The sequence below is a fragment of the Colias philodice genome, chromosome 16 (genome assembly GCF_061535455.1).
Source record: "Colias philodice isolate Cphi_HAF_F1 chromosome 16, ilColPhil1 Martin Lab GWU primary, whole genome shotgun sequence".
Taxonomy (NCBI): Eukaryota; Metazoa; Arthropoda; class Insecta; order Lepidoptera; family Pieridae; genus Colias; species Colias philodice.
Genome location: NC_143101.1, coordinates 5,636,780 through 5,661,740, shown reverse-complemented (window position 1 = coordinate 5,661,740; position 24,961 = coordinate 5,636,780). Strand labels below are relative to the sequence as shown.

Below are 24,961 nucleotides of genomic sequence, written 5' to 3'. Positions count from 1 at the left end.
GGCGAAGAAAACAATAGAAATTTATAAGGTGTTTTAAATGGGTGATTAAAATAATTCCAATTATGTATACACATAATTGGAATTATATATTATTCAAATTAATATACTTATGTATATTTATACATATATAGTTGGCGATGTGATAAGTATGATTTCTTTTATAATCGACCCAAGTAGTCTCTACATGGGTCGATACATAATAATCTTTGACGTGACAACGTCTTATAATTCGATAACGCCGGCTGCACGCACGAAAAAACATGACTCATGCGGCGTTACCTCGCTCTGAGGCGTTCCATGTAAGGCTTGAAGTGCAAGAGCGCGGAACGAGCGACAAAGAAGCACAATCTGACGTTGTCACGTTCAACTATCGTCAGTAAACCGACTTTACAGACAACCAATTTTTATTAAACAAACTGTACTCTGAAGTAACATCACAATAATTATCCTAACCTATTATGTAGGGATAAATAAATAACAAAACTATGCTTATATTTAAACTACGATTCAGCAGATATCAAATGCAAACAATTATCTCGGCTCATCGATTTTGTTCAGTTTATCATAATTATTGGTTCAGTGTAATTGGAATCATCTATAACATTCTGCCATGTAAATAAATAAATAAGGCAATACATCAAACCGTCAAAGTTTGCTCCATCAATCAATGTACTTACCTTACGTGACTTGAATGATTTTATTTAACGAAAATTACTAAGAAAGGCTATTTCCCAATTAGACCGGGAGATACTGACACAAAATTTCGAGTCATTTGTAACAGGATGGCGGTTCTACAGGGGTCTTAGTACGCAATGACAAAAAGAAAAACGATGGTGTGAACGCTGGTACCGGCGGCTTAGTCGCGTGGGCGTTAGTCGAACTCGTCGGAAAAATAGCGAAGTCAAACGATTTGTAACACAAAAATTTTAGAATTTACCGATAGCCCATAAAAAACAAGTAGGCGGTAGTGTCATGCCATACTTTTCCGGTGTGACTTACAGCCCGCCATACCGACGCGAATGTGTTGATTTAAAAAAAACAATTCAACCATTTGTAACAGGCTAACTTTTGCACAGGTAACCATCGTCGTGCAGCCATTTACGAAAATCGCCATGCCATACTTTTCGGACGATTCCAAATGGTCGCCATACCGCCGAAAATCTGCAAATTTTTTTTTCGCCGAACCATTTGTAACACCCTAATTTTTTTTTTCAACAACTCCTGAATGATTATAAATAGAAGTGTGATAATGCCATACCTGTGGGAGGTGGCGAATGTGTATAAGATTTTTTTTTATTGTATGATTTTATTCGTATTTTGAACGATTTGTAACAGTATGGCATTAATCTTTCCTATAAGTTTGACGTTCAACAAATATAAATACAAAATTTCAAAGATCTAGGTGGTAGAAATCTTCACTTCTATAAATTAATAATAAATTTATTTATGAAGTATGGCAGCACTTTTTCCCCCTACTAGAAGTATGGCAAATATAATAATGGTCACATTTTATCAAATACTCTCCAAAAATCCAAATGCAATACTGGTACAAAAAGTTTGGCGAAAAAAAAAATTTTTGCAGATTTTCGGCGGTATGGCGACCATTTGGAATCGTCCGAAAAGTATGGTATGGTGATTTTCGTAAATGGCTGCACGACGATGGTTACCTGTGCAAAAGTTAGCCTGGTACAAATGGTTGAATTGTTTTTTTTTTAATCAACACATTTGCGTCAGTATGGCGAGCTGTAAGTCACACCGGAAAAGTATGGCATGACACTACCGCCTACTTCTTTTTTATGGGCTATCGGTAAATTCTAAAATTTTTGTGTTACAAATCGTTTGACTTTCGCTATTTTTACGACGAGTTCGACTAACGCCCACGCGACTAAGCCGCCGGTACCAGTGTTCACACCAACGTTTTTCTTTTTGTCATTGCGTACTAAGACCCCTGTAGAACCGCCATCCTGTTACAAATGACTCGAAATTTTGTGTTAGTATCTCCCGGTCTAAATGTATTTGTGCTGTTTAATAGAACTAACTACCCGATAACATGATTATAATTTGATTTTATTCACGCATAGTCAATGGGTAAGGCGGTAAAGTAAATTGAACGCAAAATATAATGGAAAATACGATTAGGAATGTTATTTATGTTTTCGCATATACGTTAAACGTTTTTTAACCGTTATGGTGTCTTTACTTATTTTAACACACAGAAAATTAACGTGGTTTACCGTGATGCAACGTTAGACTATAATTTTAATGAAAATGAAACTGCAGTTTCCTACATTTTCGTAGAAAAAAGTGACTGTTTCTTTAACAACATATTTTTTCTTACATTTTACTAAGAGCAACTTAGGTATTTGTAATTTAAATATTTTAATATAAAGCGCAGTCATTTTTTACATACATTCTTTTTCAGTATTAACATTATTTTCCCAGCTGCTAGGTACGCTTTTTAATAAATATCCGAAACGAAACGAAATAGCGTCATAAATTTTGGTGCCTGGAGTTATCTTTACGGAATACGTATATCGTTTTTTATAGAAATACAATGTATTTTTAAATTGATACAGTATTTGTATATTTATGCTCCTTTATACGTTCTTTTATACGAAACGATTCGCTATTAAAAATCGATTTAAAAAGATGATTTAAAAAGGAGACAGGTAAAGTTAAAACGGTTAGAGCGAAGTGAAATGATACCTTGTTCACTAATTTGATTGGTTGATGGCAGTCTGTGCAAGACATCAAACTGGTTATGTACTTACTAAGTATAATTGATTTAGGGGATTCGATAGCACTTATCCGCAATAATGGACAATATTTTAGGGATTCTTTGATAAATGATTATCGTATTGTTAATTCATTGATCATCAGAAATATTAAAATATTTGTAGTATTTTGTCAAATTACCTAATTATACTATAACATATGTAATATACATATAAATAATTTGGAAAATCCAAAAGTGCACGCCTCATAATTTTTTTTAAATAAATATTTATTAATTATTATTTTTGTTTATTTAATAACAATTAAACCACATCGAATCAGACCCTGAAAAATGAAAGGGTTCTATTCCTGAGCATACTCAAGCGTAAGAGAAAAAAAAAGACTCGATTAGTAAAGTATTTCGGTCGCTATCGTGTTAACAAGAAAAAGGATCCGCACATACAGACACACGGACGTCCAAGACAGAACTTTTTTAAACTGTTTTTTAACTAGTTTAAATAACAAAAATGACATCAAAAATATCATGAACGTTAAAAATAGTGTTTTTTCTTAATATGTGTGTGTATGTATTATCTTACAAGTGCAATGTATGATACATAAAGACATTTTAAGTTTGAAAAATCAGATGTTTTGCGCGAAGTGACAGTAGTACCCACCTCAACGCTTCGCTTATGAGGCGTGCAATAATAAATATATTTTTCAAGATATTTATGATTAAAAATAACCCACCCACGATGCCATTTCACTGCTTCGCAAACTTGAACGGTATCGCATTTCAAATCTATTTTCGCATTTTAGTTTTTTGCCTTGTTTTTAATATGAAAATGGATCCATATTAAAATGTAAACATCCTCATATAATATACAAATGGGCTATTTTTCGCCCATATCACTTCAAAATACGTAAAGGTTCATAACACAAGAGAACCGTGTTTGGAAAACATTGACCTACGCGGTAAAATGCTTCGGTAAATATTTTCTATTTTAACATTAACCTGAACCAATGTTTATTTAGGTTTGGGTATAATTTTAAAGAAAAACAACTCAGAATTAACATTTGCATGGGCATGAGTATGGGCTTTATTAAATTAGCCATATGCCTGTAAATTTGTAATTTATCTTACATTTTTTCTATATTATTTTGACTATAATTATTTTAAATGGTTGAACCCAATTCCATCAAACCAGTAAAATATTGGTTGTTGTGCATTATTGACTGAAAACAAAATGAACACATTTTGTTTAGATAGACTATTTTTAAGATCAAGTATAAAACCAATACCTATCCGATTCACGACTTTTATATTAAGGTAAACTTCTATTTTATACGTTTTGTCTCCTTCAATATCAACAAATGTAGCACAAAATCTCTAATTATATGGTTTGTGCTCATCAATCAAACGTAATCCTACTGTCTCCGCCAGGCAATAAAACGACAATCACAATCGAACGTATCAAAGTAGGTACCAAAGAAGAAGATATTCGAAATAAAATCCTATTGCTTACGATTTAATTGGTCTCCCTTAAGAGGAATTAGACGTTAATTGGAATCAATTTGAATTCGCGTAAGTAAATTTTAAGACATATCTTGGAAATCTTAAGAAAAGCGCCTACATTTCAAATGTTTTATTAAGAACTTTGTAAGTAAAGATTTTATTAGCATGATATGCGTTATCCTTATAGTTTTCAATGATATTAGAAAGAAAGAAAGAAAGAAAGAAAATACATTTACTTAATCACAAATACTTAATTACAAATTTTCACTTATAACTAAATACACTTTTGAGAACAATACACATTAATAAATTTTAAACCTTAAAATACAATAATTATATTCAAATATTAGTCGGTATTCGTGATTAGGTGGACTACTCAGCATTTGCCTCTCCGTGTTAGAGGAGAGGCGCCGTAGTATTACTTACCTTACTTCAGTCTAGGTCTACGCTCTTAGCTCTACGCGAGTAAAATGACAATTTTTATGCACATTAGCTAGCGACATCAGTACAAATCGGCTTACACAATGTAGTATTAACATGTCCATTAACATTCGCAGTAACGAATGTATTGTCTGCCAAACTAATTCTGAGCATTTATTTTGACAAGCATTTACCTAGTATCTTTTGTTACTTATGAATTAGTATGTTTTGGTTTATCTTGTTTATTTAGTAATTTAGCCTGTTTGTCTTAGTTTTAGTAATGCTACGAAATGCTTTTTTAAGCCATATGCTACATTTTCATACATTTTTTTAATTTTTCATTAAGCTTTTAACCTATGATATGTCACGAAATAGAAAAAATTTAAACAAAAATATATTGTAACCTCTCCCAAAGAAGCTGTTTCAAGCAATTTCACCTTTACGAGCAATTTATCTTCAAAATTGTACGCAATATTACGATAATTTCTCATTTATGATGAGAAATGTACGTGTTACTATTCCGGTAAGTACTAGGATGGTAAGTACTCTTAATAATGGTTAGTTAGAGCAGTTTAATAAATTAGATAGTCCTAAGTCCCAGAATGACGTGATTCGTGCATTGTTAATGACTTCTTTGTCAACGTAATGAGTATCCTAGGAATTACAGCTAATTCAAAACGTTCTTTGTGAGCTGCGAGTGTTTCTATTAATTAACAGATAGAACGTATTAATGAGAATTCAGAATTAACTGAAATGCTGTTGTCAGATGGATTCGTGGATCATTTGATGTTTGAACAGATGTAGGATTGATTTAATTTATCAATCTATTACCTGACTAGATTTTCTTGCCAAGTATTCAATTAATTAACGTTCAGTCATTTGAAATTATAAGTGTTGTGACTGATCCGACTTTTTTATAGTTGTCGGTTCTAATATTATGTTTTGTATACGTTCCCAGACGATACAAAGGTAAGCATAATAACCTTAACAAAATGGCAGACCCAAACTAAACAAAACACGGAAAAGAGCAAATTTTTATGCAAATTTATTTGCGACGGAGATTGTTGCATCTCGTATTTCAGAAACAAAAGTACATCCATGTGGCGGACGTATTCCCGACAATAAACTGTTCTGAAGCATTGCCTTCGGCGTTTCATCATTGTAAAGTGGAACGGCCAAGCGAGCATTACGGAACATTTTATATTTAAGAAACGTGGAAATGAAACTTATGTAATTCCGTTCTTGTATTAAAATTTATAGTACATTTCATATGAATACTAATATATAATCTATCTTTAGTGATATTTTGTTGTGTGTCCAGTGAATACAGCCGAGTGGTTATTATTTCTAGGAACTAAGCTTTCGTTCAATATAAGCGTGGGTAGTATTTAATCATATATGTGTATAAGCGCATTTCATAAACCTTTGAATGGTTTCTTTATTTAATATACCGCATTATGTCCAATTATACATTTATACAAGGACTTAATATAATAGAAATGGCAAAGGTTAAAAATAAGTAGTTTAAAAAAATTGCAATACTTGTCCAAACGGATACAAGTTTTCTCTTTAATTCTAATTGTACAGTCAATATCCATACTAATATTATAAATGCGAAAGTAACTCTGTCTGTCTGTTACTCAATCACGCCTTAACTACTGAACCAATTTGCATGAAATTTGGTATAGAGATATTTTGATACCCGAGAAAGGACATAGGATAGGTTTTATCCCGGAAATCCTACGGGAACGGGTTTTTCTTTGAAAACGCGGGCAAAGCCGCGGGCGGAATGCTAGTTACTTATATGAAGTAAATAAGTTTCTTTATTTTGGATGTGTTCTAAGAATCCATTAGGTACAGTATTTAGTATGGGCGTATGTGTGCCGTATTTCGCGAAAAGGAAAAAAGTTTTTGTTTACAATACCTTTAAACATACGTTTTGTTTTGCTTTACCCATACATTTTGTTTGCTTGTGTTATTTTGACTCAAGTACCTATTTATTTTTTTTATATTTTTTAGATGAGTGGGATTGTATAGTTTGAATTAGTTGTTCTCTTTTATTACTTGATATTATAATTTTAACACGATGCGATACATGCAAACCGCTAATTATTCTGTATGTATATATCAAATATTATGTTTGAAAATAAAACAAATACTGCGTTCATAATGTTCTTTGAAATTGATTCATAAATCAAGAGTACTTTGAAAATCCGGATCCGACCTCTTTCTTATTACCGTTTTTCCATCGTAAAATGTTCCTTATATACATTTCCCTTCCACTCCTAACCGTTTATTTCTATATACTATTTATACAATAAATATCTACCAAGAAAAAAAGAAATGAAATGCGTTTATCATCGAAATATACATACCTATTGAAAAAAAAGCTACAATACAGGTTCTAATACCTTGCCGCCCCAGCAGACGTTGTTGTGCTTTATTGCCCCTTTTCATTTTTTCTCTCTATATAAGAACAAAAACGTTAAAAAATATAATTATATAGATAATATTTCAATTTATAGCTTGAAAATTGTTTGAAAGCCTCTTGGGTCAAACTAAATGTCACAATATTTGCGAAAAGGCTTATCTACGTTGATGCAATTAATGCAAAGCACTTGAGTAGTCAAACTAAATCCTTACAGGGAGATGTCCAGAGGCACCTTGCTCATATAACACGATTATATGCACGGACGATCCTTCCAAATCTATATTATGGTGTAGCTTATAAGTATTTTTAATAACGATACACACACACAATGACATATGATTTCGCTAGACATATTGATAGATAAATTTTGATGTTCGTGATTAAAAAGCGCCTAAAAATTATCAAAAATTTAGAGTAAAAATGAAACATACGAAATTTCAAAATTGTCTTCAAAAGCGAACATAATATAAATTCTAATTAAACCACATATTTTGTTTAACAAAATAATGTTTCATATCATAAGTTTATGTAATTGTGTATGTAGAATTCAAGACAGCGTTACCAACTAGATGACAATATACAGAAACAGTTCTTGTGAAAGCTTCACTCAAGCCAGGCTTAATTTGGTATTGTTGACAAGATCCATGTATCTCATACTGTGACGAGGGTCCGGTGATAAAGTCAAGATGGACACACAGTCCGCCTTGGGATCAGGAATGAGAAAACAATAACATTATCTGCCTATTTTATGAATTCTTACTGGATATTGGAGTAATGAATATCAAATGTTCTAGAACTTTGTGTTTTAATTATAATCACAGTTTTAGGAACTTACTTCTTCATCTTATCAGGATTGTCATAATCTTATATATAAAATTCTCGTGTCACAATGTTAGTCTGCATACTCCTCCGAAACGGGTGGACCGATTCTCATGAAATTTTCTGTGCATATCGGGTAAGTCTGAGAATCGGCCAACATCTATTTTTCATATGTACCACGGGCGAAGCCGGGGCGGGCCGCTAGTATTTTATAAATATTAAATTGTAATATGTAAATTTTATCAAAAACACGTCAAAGCAATTTTACGAAAGATGCAGAGTATGAATATGATTGTTTATCGTTTATGTAAATTATTTTTATCTCGTTGTCTATTATTTTTCTTTTCTTTTGTTCTCATGATTTTATATTTCAAATCTTTCTTCGTTATATTATTTGGTCGTCATACCGTTTTATGTGCGTACGGAATTTACGGATATTGGTTCGTACTTGGCGCTCCGAGCACAGGTACGTGAAGGAATTTCCTATATTGAATATTATGAAAATATACTTTTATATCTTTGATATAACAAAGTAAGGGATTTTATTAAGTAGAGTATTGGTTTCTTACCCTAGCTGGTTATATTCGGCTTCATGTTTATAAATATTTGATGTTGGTCTTTTGATATATGCTTTTATGATCAGTAAATTAATATCTTTAAAGTATTAAGGTTTAATTCTATACCTACTGGGCTTTTTTGGTAAATTATATTTAGTTTACATATTGTTCTATGTTATAAAAACAGTTTTACCTTAATATTCAATAGAATGCATACCTACGTGTTATAAATGTTTTAAATTTCATTATGATTTAGCCCTAATAAATCGTAAAGTAAAATTTTGTTAGCAGAACGTTACATTTCGTTTACGCAGTGGAAAATTGAATGACAGTAAGGGCCGGCGCCCACTGCCGGCACGGCACGGCATGGCACGGCAGAGCATCCCGCGGCGTGCAATGGCATCCCGCGGCGTGCAGTGGCATCCCGCGGCATTCAGTGGCATGCCGTAGCATCCTGCTAAAAGCCCAGCCACTCTGGCATCCATCAGTTTTGCTCCGCGCTAATGCTGCATAAGTTTCAACCTTATTTCAACTAGCTAGTAATCATAATTCCTCGACCCCAAAGTGACGCATACGCCTCGCGGGATGCAATGGCGCGCCGCGGCATCCCTTGGAATGAAACAGCAAGACACGTCATACCACCGCATCCCGCGGCGTGCCGCGTCATGCTGCAGCATCCTGCAACACGTCGCGGCATCGTGGCATCGAAATAAAGTAACTTGAATTCTAAACTGATTGAAATAAGATTCAAAATAACTTCATTAGTAATAAAAACCTCTGCCCTGCCATGCCATGCCGTGCCGGCAGTGGGCGCCGGCCCTAAAGTTTCCATCAAAGTTTATTTAAAACGTAGACATGTGTGAAAAGTTTTGGTAAACATTTTACATTTTTGACAGATATTGCTTAACGGGATGTGAGCGTTTTAAACTTCGAAATAAATATTAAAGACATAAGACATTCTAATAATTGCGAATTGGAAGATATTATTTCAAACTATTAGCACAGCTATTAGTATAAATACAAATATTATGTAGGTACATGTTACAAATATGTATGTTATTCAAGATGCTTTCGAAAAATTGTGTGCGACCAGAAACCTTATAATAAATACTTACCTAATTACGTTGCTATTTTTGCATTAACATAAAAGATGAGAAAAAATTCACAACAACAGCGCGAACGTAATAAAAACCTAACTGGAACTGCGGATCTAATTATCCATTCTTTATAAAATATGAATCTCTTTATACATTACTGTTCCTTAAGCAACTTGGTACATTTTTTATTTTTCCAGCAATTTAATATTTTCATATTAGTTATTACTTGAAACCTAATTTTTTAAAGAATTATTTATCTTCGTTTAGAATTTATTAATAAAGCTAAAGTCTGCCAAGGGAACGGCAATAATTAATGTTTAATTTATTCACACTGAATATGGTAATTAACGATAAATTAAGCAAAGCTGAAAAGTTGATAAGCGTATATGAAGAAAAATTCTTTGGCCAAACAAGCGGCGCTCATGCGAAGCAATATTGTTATCAGTTCTAAACTTTTAATTACCCAAGCTTAAACAAACCTTGATATATACGTTAAAGTTTAACAAAATTAAAACTATAAGTCCATTTAATTAATTTATCATTGAAAATTTAATAACTTCTTCACATATTGTTTAATTATAAGATACAAAGCAAATTATAAATAGTCAGTAAGCATCCCGTAATGACACACCTTGTTTTTGTTGTTACAGCATCCCATAATAAATAGTGGTATGGGATTTGGTATGTATAGTAAATATCCTATGTCTGGAACCCACAAGAGTCTCTGGATATAAGCCGCTTGTAATCGCCCGTTCGGGAAATATATTTGAAAGGTCGGACGCTGGACCGTTATTTGTAAGTCTACAACGCTATGAAATGTTTTTAATACTTTTAAAATGTGATAAATATACAACTTTTAAAATTTTAAGGGAGTTGTGACTAGAAATAAAAAAGCTCGTGTTTTAGTCGTATGAATTTGCAATAAAAAGAGATGTGAATAAGCAACGATAACGTGGTCCTGAAAACCGTAGAAACCTAGAATCATATTAAGTTTATGCTTCATGAGACGTTGTCACTATAAACTCAAACAAACATTTACCATTTACATTATATTGATGTAATAGTAGGACTTGTTTGAAAGAATATGTGATACCGGTAAACTTAAATAATTTGGAAAATCCAAAAGTGCACGCCTCATAATTTTTTTTTAATAAATATTTATTAATTATTATTTTTGTTTATTTAATAACAATTAAACCACATCGAATCAGACCCTGAAAAATGAAAGGGTTCTATTCCTGAGCATACTCAAGCGTAAGAGAAAAAAAAAGACTCGATTAGTAAAGTATTTCGGTCGCTATCGTGTTAACAAGAAAAAGGATCCGCACATACAGACACACGGACGTCCAAGACAGAACTTTTTTAAACTGTTTTTTAACTAGTTTAAATAACAAAAATGACATCAAAAATATCATGAACGTTAAAAATAGTGTTTTTTCTTAATATGTGTGTGTATGTATTATCTTACAAGTGCAATGTATGATACATAAAGACATTTTAAGTTTGAAAAATCAGATGTTTTGCGCGAAGTGACAGTAGTACCCACCTCAACGCTTCGCTTATGAGGCGTGCAATTCTAATAAACGGTTGTAGATACGCTACGTTACGTTCGTAGCCACAGGGAATATTTACTCGAATAGAATTTTATTTGCTTAAAGATCAAAGAGCCAGTCGCACACCGTTGAAATAATAATATCACAAAACGATGTCATAGCCATATATTTAGTTTGATAAGTGACTACTCCATTTGATGATTGAAAATCGATATAATTTCGTATACTTTCAAGTTCGATTTGAAGTTCTAACAAGCCTGGTTTCCTTACGCTAATGGGCTCTCTTGGAAATCAAATCTACGAATCGTAGGCTTAAATGGATTCGTAAATGGTCCTATCTAATTAGTGAAATTCAAGACGAGGGATAGAATTACTTCGCAATATTGGCAGCTGGAGATATATTTTTCTTCTTTTAAAAAGGAAATCGTCAAAATATTGTTATGTAAATATTTGCATAGGTGAATTAGTTTCGTAAATCTTTTTGTTATTGTTTAAATACTGAAGCATAATAATTTTAATGGATATTATCTAAGAGAAGTTCGCTTCATTTTAGATGCCACAAACGAAACTGTTGTCATGCTTCTGAAATATTAGTATACTCATCCACGTCTCTATAGTTATGTGATTTCCCTTGAGAATGTTTTATGCGAGTAAAGTAAATCTCTAAAATCTAGCACTTCTGAAAGATTATGTTTAAATTTTTAAATAAAAACATAACTAGTTAAAACTTAAAATGTTTTGAATAAATAAGACAATCAGGACTGAGTTATTTATATTTATAGTTTAAAGTTTGGGGATTTCAGTCGTAATATTATTCAATTTGATGTATCGAGTTGAAGATTTTAATTAAATTATCTGATAATTACTTAAGTTATGAGTTATATACTGTATTGCTTTACAACAAGAATGATTTAATAAAATATATTTAACCAAACAAGAAACTTTATTGTTCGTCTCTCGGCTGAACTGAACTTGACTAACAAGCCATTAATCAATATTAATGATGTTTCATGTTTTATATAGTAATTAGCTCGAGCAACTAATTATTATATTATTTTACCCCTAACATTTCTGATATTCTTTAATTAATTGACTATTTTTGATGTTATCTTTAATTAACAATAAAATTCTAATAATAAGTGGGCCATCGCGTCGTTTGTTAGAAAGTTCAATTAATTTTAACGAATCTCGTTTTCATTTCTATGAGAAAGCATTTAATACATATAAAATTGAATAGTTATATGATTCAAATAAAATTATAGTAAGCTTTCAAGTTGTCCTGAACAAGATATCTTTAAAATTGATATTTTGGTTTTATGGCATTAAAATGCTTTATATAAAGAATAGAAAAAATTCGATCACGAGGCGGGACTCGAACCCGCATCCTTTCGCCCCATTTCGGGGCGGATGCCTGACCAACTCAGCCACTCGTGACCCGCCAGAGCAATCGAATTTATTCTCTTCTTTCAGTTTTATGTGTCTAAGGGACACACCGCGCGCCATCTATTGAAATGATTAACATTTATAAATTTATATAAATTTATACTACTACTACTACTACTACTACTACTATTATACTCAGGTAATTCAAGCAGAGATGACATAATAATATAATATGTACCTATACTTATATATACTATAATCTTCCTAAGTGTTGAATAAAAATGTATGTAATTCTAGAGCAAATATTAACTTATGTAATAAATAAATAACAGAATGACAAATTTATTTACATACAATTTTAAAAGAAATGCCTATATGATTCCTATATTCCGACATGCTATAGTCAATACTTAATATACGCCGTTCAATATACTGAGAATATCAATGAAGCCCAGATACATTTATACTTCCTCAACAGAAAATAAATTAATTGTCTTGTAATAGGTTGTAATCTAGATAACATACCGGCCGATTTGATAGCCTCCTTTTTATGTCGGTTAAATAAAACAGCGTATAAATATGTATTCACAAATTTAATTTCAATCCAAAATACTTAAAAAATCTTATAAGTAAAGTAATAAGTTGTATTCTAGAATAAAAGAGTGTGTAAATATTCACAAAAACTTAACACATATGAAATTGACTGTGTCTGAAGCAGGCGTCAAGTTAATAAAACTTACTATAGAGTCCCGATAAGTAATTGACGTATCTGAAAATATATTTAAATAATTTGGAAAATCCAAAAGTGCACGCCTCATAATTTTTTTTAATAAATATTTATTAATTATTATTTTTGTTTATTTAATAACAATTAAACCACATCGAATCAGACCCTGAAAAATGAAAGGGTTCTATTCCTGAGCATACTCAAGCGTAAGAGAAAAAAAAAGACTCGATTAGTAAAGTATTTCGGTCGCTATCGTGTTAACAAGAAAAAGGATCCGCACATACAGACACACGGACGTCCAAGACAGAACTTTTTTAAACTGTTTTTTAACTAGTTTAAATAACAAAAATGACATCAAAAATATCATGAACGTTAAAAATAGTGTTTTTTCTTAATATGTGTGTGTATGTATTATCTTACAAGTGCAATGTATGATACATAAAGACATTTTAAGTTTGAAAAATCAGATGTTTTGCGCGAAGTGACAGTAGTACCCACCTCAACGCTTCGCTTATGAGGCGTGCAAAAATGGCTACATACTAGTATTTATATAAAGAAAATATTGAATATAATGATGAGTCTCATGTTTCTTGAATTTATTATCATCTAGATTCTAGAGTCATGCATAACATAATATATTTAATAATAAGTAATTTTTGGGGATTTTAAAATCTACACGGACAATAATGAAACCAACGAACCAGTAGGTATGTGGAATTATAATACAGTTTATTCCATTCTGTATATTCGAAGATACAATTTTTAATTCTTTAACATATTTTATTTATCACATTGATACATTCATGAAGAATTTTCCATCACTAAATTACAGCATATCAATATTGTATCAATATTTCACCAAGCTTTAAATATAAATGTATTGACCTCAAAAACATCATACATTCGAATAAAACGCTTACAATACGAATTTCCACAGTTGGCTAATCGCATTCAATCCTCGACTCGACTGACAGAAACTTTATCGTTGTACGACAGAGAATGTAAAACAAATGAATTGTTATAATACTTGCAGAATACGCGCTCTATTCAAGAAATGAATGAATATGGTATGAATATTATCTATGCCATTCTGTTTAATGTAAGTTATAGCTATAATAAAACGTTATATAAGAAAATCACTAATTATTGTAAGACTTACGACTGGCATCCAACAATCAGAAGTTTGAAACGACACAAGCGTGCTAAAATTGCAAATAATTTTCAATTTACGGTTAGATATATACAAAATAAACAATACAAATTATTTTCTATATTGATATGGCAAAATAACGAAGGACGATTCTGGGAACATTCCGCAAACAGCTACAAATTGTAGTTTCCTTTTAAATCATTAAGCAATTGAACTCAGGATCTGTTGTTATTTTTCTTGTATAATGAATTATCTACTTACTTATTATTTGTAGTCCATATCGATACCTGTAACAAGAATATAAGTAAATATTAGAATATCTCCGTATATTTAAATAGTTTTACAATAACTATAGTGTCACGCAATAAAAAGTACACAATTAACGAAAAATTGTTAAAACTAATCTAGAAGTAGTAAAGCTAAAAAAAATATATGACTGAAACGTTTTGTACTCGTAATTCGAAAATGTTGTAAAAGTACGAAGCATCTACAATGAAGACAGTGAAGCTATTGGCATTACTATCATATTGAAAGCACTGACAATAGACGAATAGAGCCATTACCGTCCCATTTTGTCCATTACATTTTTAGTAGTTCTTTTAGCGAAGAAGCCTATATTGTTCCATATTTTACGTAAGCAAATGATACCGGCTGCTGGAGCATATTGCATAATGCATGTTATGTAAACTGATATGATATTGGCGCTAAAATTGAATTTCAATATCGAACATGCCGCCCTAATGTTGTCAAAGGGCAGGTACATTAGCACAAAACGCGTATGTATTATATCTCTAACGGTGTCTTAATTGGACGCTAAATGCTTTACCGATCCCTTTGGTTAATAAGCCAATGATGCGTGTTGATTCCCAATGTTGACACATAAACTTTGTTAGGAGAAAACGCAATTGAGTGATGTGGTAATACGATTATTTAACTAGTTTAGTAAATGAAGTGTAACAGCGGTTAGTGGTACAGTCAATGACATAATACACTATATACTGCGTTTTCAATTTTCATTCATATTGAGAAAATAAACTCAGGTAGAGTTACTTGTCTGTCATCCATACTAATATTATAAATGCGAAAGTAACTCTGTCTGTCTGTCTTAACAGACATGCGTGATTGAGTAACCTCAATCACGCCTTAACTACTGAACCAATTTGCATGAAATTTGGTATAGAGATATTTTGATATCCGAGAAAGGACATAGGATAGGTTTTATCGCGGAAATCCCACAGGAACGGGATTTCTTTGAAAACGCGGGCGAAGCCGCGGGCGGAAAGCTAGTATTATTTATATTTTTAACACGTGTGTTTTTAGCATAATAAGCATAGCACCCTATTAAGGTTGTCACAAAACTGATAAAACAGTCCATCAACGTATATAATGATTACTACGTTGATAAAACTTTTTTCTTTAATAATAAATTACCATATCTGTAAGGTTGCTCTAATACCTAGTGTTCAACCACATTTGAACGTTTATCGTTATTATACTTAGATGATTTTTAGCAATCATTTCCACTTTAGTATAAATAAAAGCAATATTCACAGATATTCAGTAATAAGGTATTGCATACATTTATGTACATTTACGCTTAACTATACAATATGTTTTAATTTTTTTCATAAAAAAAAAAACAGTTAGCACTTGACTGTACATTAACACATAACCCAAAGTTTAATGCATAATCTTGTCAGTTAAATACAATTTCACATGGGGGCGTTGCTCTCATTCAATATCGAACTAATTAGAATTTCCATTTGATTGTGTTTTGTAATTGACCGACCGACTACAATAGAGGTGTTTTGTTCCTATCTGTTACGTTTTATCCAATAAGAACAGTACTAATTGAGCTCTTTCAAAAAAGTAGTGCATTATGTGATTTCATTGGTTCTTACATTTTAAATGCAGTTTTTTCCAAATTATATTTATAAAGGACGTGTCTTATGTTTCTGCTTAAAGCCGAGAGTTATGGAAAGATGAACCTGCTTAAAACCGAGAGTTATGGAAAGAAGACCGGTTTTTAATGTTGTACATTTTTTCGATAGTATTCAATGTGTAATATCTACTCAAAAGACGTTCCAGTATTGATCAGGTTTTTATTGTAGGCGGCCAACCTCAACCCTGAAGGCCAGTAACAACAAAAATTTTGTGGCAATAAATAAATTCATTCATTCAAATGAGCTATATGTGTATCAATCTTCCATATCTACAAAAGTTTTCCTTTACCTATATATTTTCCATTATAAAGAAATATAACAGTTTCGCTAAAAGTATCCACACTTCGCCCAATGTAAACTTTATATCTGACTGCCTTTTTTGAAAGTATTTTTTGGTAGTTACTTTTCACGTAAGAGAGAGATATAAAAAAGAGAATCCTATACTTAAACGATATTTCATGTCACATATTTTATACTTTTGTAGCTATTTAACTCGGAGAAGCGAATGATACAACCAATCATCGACATGGTTCAGTTCTGCAGTTTATAAGGAAAATAGCTATTCCATGTCGCGAATTTCTAACATGCTTCTATGATGTTCTCGCATCTTCTCGAATCTGAATGGAATATTTTGTTGTACTTTCGTCAAAAATTATACTTTGCATATATATGAAGGTGTTTTCATTTATTAACAAATTTCAATGACGTCTTTTTAAAGTTTACATAAACAACATAGTTTTTCTTCATAAGAGATTTTTAATGCTTATACTTTTATTCTAGAAATTTCTAGCCCTAAGCTACAGAGGAACGTGGTTGAATTTAATTAAATTATATAACATAACAAGCCGCTAGCCCCGGCACCACCTGGGTTGACCCGAGAATGAAATGGAATGTAAAATTTTGCTCATGCCAGGAATCTGTATTCCTAGCTTTACGTTTTTTAATAGTCTCAGTTGTTTTCTAGTTTCTGCAATGCTTAACGATATTGCTTATTCTTAGAAAAATGAAGTATTTCAGTTTAGTAATACAATCGGAAAGGCAAACAACCTTCAGTCGTTAGTTTTCTAAGAATCTGCGGAATATTATTAAGATAAAAGCTGATGCATCGGAGAATGATGAAAAAGTATCGTTGGTTCTAAATTATATATTTTACCATGGAAAAATGCAGGCATTTTTATTTTTTCACAAGATTTATTTATTCTTGGTCTAGTATTTATTTAATTAAATATTGTAGTTTGTTACTCCTTATTTTTATTTATTTTTTGTTACTCTACTAGTAGGTTAATGCAAACCATGTAAAATGTGTAACAATTATTTCATTTTCACACACGATCTTAGTATTTGCCTCACAGAATGTATATTTATAAATTATTGCTTTAATATTAATTCCACCTTTATCATAATTTAGTTTTCAAATTAAGTTAAATTCAAATTAAGTTTTTTATTTTATAGAAACCGTTAAACAATGCCGAGCATAACATATAGGTACTGATGAGATTATAAGTATAGAACTTATTGAACAAGCTAAGTAGTAGATATTCACATTTTCTCTTATTTATCTCAGAAAAAAGAAAAATATAACATGTATTTTTTAACTATAGGTACAACAAATTAAGGCAGAGATTGGTATCAGACATCCCTTTTATATTATGTCGCGGCAGTTTTTATTTTCGATCAATCTTAGGTCTAAGTAGTTACGTGACAACGTAGCTATTTGTCGAAATTATAAGGGTATTGTTGCTAGGAAACATGTGGGTAAAAATACGCTTTGAAATGAAAGTATTTTTGAAGTGAAACTTCTCTAAGCGCGTTGAGAGTAAAATTTCAAGGTCGCGTCATGGCAATACCGTCATGGAGCAAGGCGACGATTTTGGTATCTTTGAATCTTGCCAAAGAAGTTTCACTTCTGACACGTGTGCTTGCCACACACGCTTTTTTATATTAGGCTACATGTCACACGTATATAGATTAAAGAAGTTTCACTCAAAAATAAATAAATAAATAAATAGATATTTGGAGAAATAAAATACGTTTCGTATCTTAATAGCAACACACACATGTAATCTGCCGGATAAACCCGTAATATACCTGTTAAAGAGAAACATTCGTAAACATTATCGCGAGTAAATGATCCGTCAAAGTAGTTCTCTTGTTACCGTAAAACGTTTTTATTCCATTATCTGCTTTATTTAATACGTTACAAGGTTCAAGCAATTCCAATTAAAAGTAAACAGCGTGGAAAATGTGTTTATCATGAATTAATTTCAGTTTATTGTAATTATATCTAAAGAGCCGAAGTGTGCTGAAAATATGCTGTAATTTTCTTCTTTTTTTATATAAAACGCGTTTTTATATTTAAAAAAATGTATAGCCAGAATTATGGAACATTGTTTCGTGAGAATGCATACAGTAATAATTTGCATACTATACGAGGAAATCAGTTAGAATCAGATCATCTTTATAACTTCTTACCTCGAAATTAAATAAATAAATAAATAAATCATTTATTCCACTTAAAACATTTTACAAATAAGAGCGACCCAGGCTCCTAAGATAGTAAGAACTGTTTTTCAGGAGCCTGTGTCTTCCATTTACAGTTACATGACACGAAAAAAATCAGAGACAAATTAAATAAAATCTTTCTTAATACTATTATAAAGGCGAAAGTTTGTATGGATGTATGGATGTATGGATGTGTGGATGTATGGATGTATGGATGTTTGTTACTCTTTCACGTAAAAACTACTGAACCGATTACAATGAAATTTAGCACACATATAGAGGGTAACTTGGATTAACACATAGGATAGGTTTTATCCCGGAAATCCCACGGGAACGGGAACTATGCGGGTTTTCCTTTGAAAACGCGGGCGAAGCCGCGGGCGGAAATCTAGTCAAAAATAAATTAAAAATTTACATGCAATTAGAAAGATGATTTTCATCACACACACACGCAACAGACTTTCAGATCGAGATCTCTTAGAGCGAGCGCCCACGAGCAACTTAGTTGCCCGGCAACTATTTTGTCTCTGTCGCTGTCTCCTCGCAAAGTTTTGAACGATGCGCTCACGAAAGCGACAGCAACGCAACTTTTTCTTTAAAATTTTCTTCATTTATCAACATGGTTTTCGAAGAGACGGTTGTGGTCTGTGCTCTTGTCCCGCATAGTTCCCATTCCCGTGAGATTTCCGGGATAAAACCTATCCTATGTGTTAATCCAAGTTACTCTCTATATGTGTGCTAAATTTCATTGTAATCGGTTCAGTAGTTTATGCGTGAAAACTGAAAACCATACATACCTACAAACCTTTCCTCTTTATAATATTAGTATAGATATGTAATCGTAATTGTAAAAAGTAAATTAGTTTTTATTTAATACTTTTTAGTGTATTTTTCAACACGAATCAAACGAGCCCAAACTCGATAAAGTTGAGTCAATATATTACTAAGTTCCTATGACCACCTTCCGACTCCATCATCAAATCAGCTCTATGTCATAATAATGTTTCATCGTTATCCAATTTACATGCGTATACAAAATTTCAGCTCAATCGGTTACCTGGAAATGAATCAAAGTTACTTGCTACATTTCAATTAAGTCATCGAGACCAGACAAAAATGCTCATAAAATAAAAACTACTGGGCTTATCCGAATAAAATTTATGGGACCAATTCCACACCATTCCGCATCAAAAAAAAAAAAGAATCACGTAAACCGGTTCAGAAACCTCGGAGTAATCGGTGTCCATACATAAAAAAATATACCGGCCGAATTGATAACCTCCTCCTTTTTTTTAAGTCGGTTAAAACTACAGTGTACGAGAATAAATACGTTGACATAAATAGGTATTATCGCTACGCCGGTTACGCGGCAGCCGGCAACTGGCCGGCGGCCGTCGCCTGGCAACATTTTTGTCGCCGTGCGCGCACTTGCATTGAAACCAATAGACAGGGCGACAGTTGCGTCGCGGGCTTGTCTCCGAACCCGCGGACAAAAAAGTCTCCCGGGAGTTGCGTCGCTACGTACGCGCACTTTCATACTAGCCCATGGCTGGAGAGACAAAATAGTTGCGGAGACAAAATTGTTGCGGAGACAAAGTTGCTCGTGGGCGCTCGCTCTTATAAGTATTAAGTGTTCATGCAATAAAATTATGTATATTATAGTTCTACATTAGACATGAGATGAAGCCAAGACATACATTGGAAAATAAATATCTGGTTTGTTCCTTACGTACCTAACTTTTCCAAGAAAATTACTTTTCTTGTTACATAGCTCTCTTATTAAACAATAGTATTAAAAGGTATAAACCCGGAGTGGAAACAACAGGAGTTAAATGCTGTTATTTGCACTCGTATAATGTAGGAAAAACAATTTTTCTTTTATGCAAAATTACATTACTGTATCTCAAACTCTATAAATAGAGTGTGTTGAAAAAGTTATGAACATTTCATTTCACTTTACGTATAGCAATTAGCACAAAAAGGTTTTCTACAAGGGCTCTCCAGTCATACAAAATGCATTGGGCACTTGTTTACGTTTCACAAAGTAAACCTCTGTATGGTGCTATGGAAATACTTGTAATTTCAACTTTGACATGCGGATTGAGCAAGCTTTTCATTTTTGTGTGAAGGAAAAAGAAACAAATGTTTTTGGAGGCGCTATAGTTTGGAATTTTAGCGAGATTTTTATGCTTTTTGAGAGATAATTTATTATTATTTATGGAAATGTCAATGTTTAACTATTTTTATTTGTTTATCATATATTCGTATCTATTTAATAAAAGTAAAGAATGTTTAAACCAGAAAAGCTTTTATTTTTAAAGTCGTGATTTTAATTTATTAAATCACGTGGACGTAAATGATCACCAGTATTTGTTTTCCTCCTACGGCTCAATTTTATAAAGTGCTGTCTTAACGTAATAAAAATACTCGGTCATTGCAGCAATAAGATTAAACCCCGCAAGGACTTTTCTATTACCTATTAAGCTGGAGAGAATCCGAAAAATTCGAGACTGAAATCGTAAATTACGCATTAAAATTCCGCCATGGGACCACTCGAACGTGATACTATTAAGTACGTGCTGTCATTGGAAAATATTTACTACGAATTAACTTGATACTTATATCAAAGTTTTCCGAACAAATTAAAAAATCCTGCAAGCGCTGTATCAAGTTTCGCATCTCATTTGTGTATCACTTTTTAATTTACGCCTGATGCTTGTTTAAGATGCCTTTTTTACATTATTATTATTTAACATTTTATAGAAAAATGTCAAGTAACCAAAATTATTTACGAAGGGAAAGATTTCATACAGTGAAGTGACATCCGTGGGCGTAGGTAAACTCGGAACTTTACCTAAATATATGAATTATAAAGGGCTTCTTGCTCATTCGAGTGGAAATAAGGACGGTAAGGGACTGCAGGCTAAACCAATCGAGCAGAAAACCTCACTTAAAAATACACACGCCTTTTTAAATACGAAGGTATTTAGTTTAAAATATACATACTAAGGTTAATATTTTAAAATTAAACGATTTAAATTTAAATCACGTGCTTTTTTCAGCTAATACGTGTGTTTCGTTTGTTGTTGGAAATAACTTATTAGGGTTGTTTGCCTCATGGTGGGTTAGATTAATTGCCTTAATTAATGACACCATTGATTTTGTACTCTTTTAGAAAATAAAAGTAGTTTATTTTTGTTATTCATTAATAGATGCAATTTTCTTTCAAGATACCTTGGGATAAAAAGTAACTGGGTCGACACTTGTACCCTTTGATATCAAAGACATGTGGAATCAGACTGTATGCATCGTCAATCAAACGCCGCACACACTAATTCGTGGAAAGTTAAAAACATTTAGCTTTATGCAATAATATTATACAGTTTATTCTACGAAAAGCCACCATTTGCAAATATCAGAGCTATTGAATTTGTCTTTTCTTTTCAAACATAACTTAAATGGGTATGAAATTCTCGTTACCCTGTTTATGGTTGTATTCGAAGAATAAAAAATCTCCTTTTACACTTTTCAAATGTCGTTTTATTATAATATCATTATCTTGGAGATCACTTTCAAATAATTTCAGTTTGGTTGATACCTGTACCTACCGCTACTAAACTTTTTGAAGCCTTAAACAAAATGTTATGAATATACAGTTTCCGTTTGTACACGAATAAAGAAGCCCAAATGTCTACGGTTCATGTAGAAATACATTTGCGTGGTTCCTCAATCCTCATGTGTACAACTTGTGAACCCACATTTTTTATTAATGCCGAAATAGTGACCGAGTGTTTTGTGGACCATAGAGGGCCCTCATCATCTTGGGAATAACTTCTCTACTATAATGTACTTAGCTTGCACATACTTCAAAACGCGCGATGAACCTTCTTCATGCAAATTTGTGTCCAATTTCATGCCCTCTTAAGGCCGATTGCACCGATAATTTTGAACGTGATCAAAATCTCATGAATGTGAGTTTAAACGTTTATGCGCGATCAACACATGCGGTTTCATGGACGTAAACTGAAATTATCCGTTTAACAAAACTGAACGCCTCTGAACGAAGAGCCTATAACAGAGGCTTTTGAATCTTTTTTATAAAAATTATAGATAACTAAACATGAATTTACAATTTAATTTTTTAAGCAAGTTTTGATGAAGATGAAGGATTAAGTTTTGGGTTAAATAAATATTTCATATAAATGTAAACTTAGTTTAATGGTTAAATTATTGGTTTTTGATCGAGTTTTGTACTAACATGTGAACTGCAGGTTTAAGTACATATTATAACTGAGTTCTGCTGAAAATGTTTTTGTTAGTGAATTCGGCCCTTAGCATGTGCCTCGATTTCATGTTGCCTAATAATTTTGATTAGATTTCAAACTGTATCATCTTTATATTATGAACAAAAAAAGCCACAACCTTTTATGTAGGTTGTACTACAGATTTTTGTATTCATAGTAATAAAAGTATTTTATAAAGACCAGTAAATTATTCCATCATAAAAAGTGCTTAATAACAATATTTTATCAAACACCAGAGGTGCTTAAATGCTTTGTTGAGTTCTTTAGGACCCTAAAAATATTGCCTTAGCAATATTCGAAAGCTCCTCTTATAATTTTGTTTGAAGTTTGAACAAGGTGAGTTTATAAGACTTAACATTAATGTCGAATAGGTTATAAAATAATAAGCATTAGATGTTTATTAGATAAAACGACCTTCTAGTTAATTGAAATATATTACAATTTCCTTTTATACAAAAAAATTATATAAGCATTAAATATAATATCTAGTATTAAAATCATAATCCAAATTACAAATATCCCTATTTCTTCTATTTCTACCTCTTCAGCAAAAGGAACAAAAAAAGGAATAACTTTCGTACACAAAAAACTGTCTCATATTACATTTAGTATTAATAATATAAACATTTAAGTAATAACAAGGTTTAAGTTGTAACTAATACATTCAAACTTTAAAAACATGTCTAGAAATAGCCGTTTATAAATCGGATAGATAAGACTACAATTTAAAAGTTGTTCCAACACTAGTAACTAAGTTTGTAAAGTGACGGTAACTTATCCCTGCAATGGATAGTTTCTAGGGAATTCTGTGCAATAAACTTATATTAGTTGCTACATAATATGTTTTATCGTAAATTGCAGTTTAACATCAATTCCCTCAATACTCAAATTTTTAGTCAAAAGTAGAATTTGCTTGATAATTTTCTACATATTGTTCATGTTGATGTTGACAGATATAAGAGGAAATTGTTAAAAATTAATTAACTTATATTGTTTTCTATCTGGAATATTAGTTATACTCGTAGGTATGATATTAGCTGTTAGTTAACATACATTTGTGTTAACAACTTGCTAACGAAATTGGAAACCGAATCCAATATCCAACCAAATCAATGTTTACTTTAAGAATGCTAGTGATTATAATATTTCTTTTAATAGAAAGATCCAGAACGACCAAGTTATCTAGAATGAAATTGTGCACTGACATTGCACGTGCCCAGCTTCACTAACTTCTTATCTTATTATAAGTTAAATATACCTTTTTGTTTGCATTGAATATCGATTATTATAGATGTTTCATGACATTAGGCTTACCTCTCGAACACGAAGCAGCACTCTAGTGAAATGCTGGCCGCGTTCAATGTCGAGTGGCTACATCAGAGGCTTCGACACTTTCTAAGCTATATTGATCGCTTCATTTTACACTTGTTTAGATGTGTATGTGGTCTGGCTTTGAACCCTAGTATCTATTATGCCCATAATATACACGTTTAGACATAGGAAACTGGTTGCTCAAATTTATCTACAACAAAAATTCGCAATTCGAAACGCATAAGAGGAAAGAAGTTCCACTCTTTTATTATCCAATAAAAACATAGTTTATGGATCGATGAAATTAATTAAAATAAATATAACTGCGTTTGATTCATTGAACAGTCTTACCTCAGGAAATAGCGGCCTAATTAAAAAAAATATATTCATTCTCACGATTCTCCACGATTTTGGTATCTTTGAATCTTGCCAAAGAAGTTTCACTTGTGACAAATGTGCTTAGAACACGCTCCTTCTTATCCTTAAACCTATAAATTAGCACCTACGTTATTGATTAATGACCGTACAAGTTT

The 24,961-nt window shown here is 32.0% G+C and overlaps 1 protein-coding gene across 3 annotated transcripts in view; it reads right to left on the bottom strand.

Annotated features, from left to right (window-relative positions):
• Positions 1–24,961, bottom strand: part of Dh44-R2 (Diuretic hormone 44 receptor 2) — a 114,951-nt gene that overhangs the window by 65,864 nt on the left and 24,126 nt on the right. For all 3 annotated transcript variants that reach the window (XM_089704832.1, XM_089704830.1, XM_089704833.1), the window contains exon 2: positions 14,630–14,655. The gene's annotated coding sequence lies outside the window, so the exon portion shown is untranslated. The remainder of the gene's footprint in view (positions 1–14,629; positions 14,656–24,961) is intronic.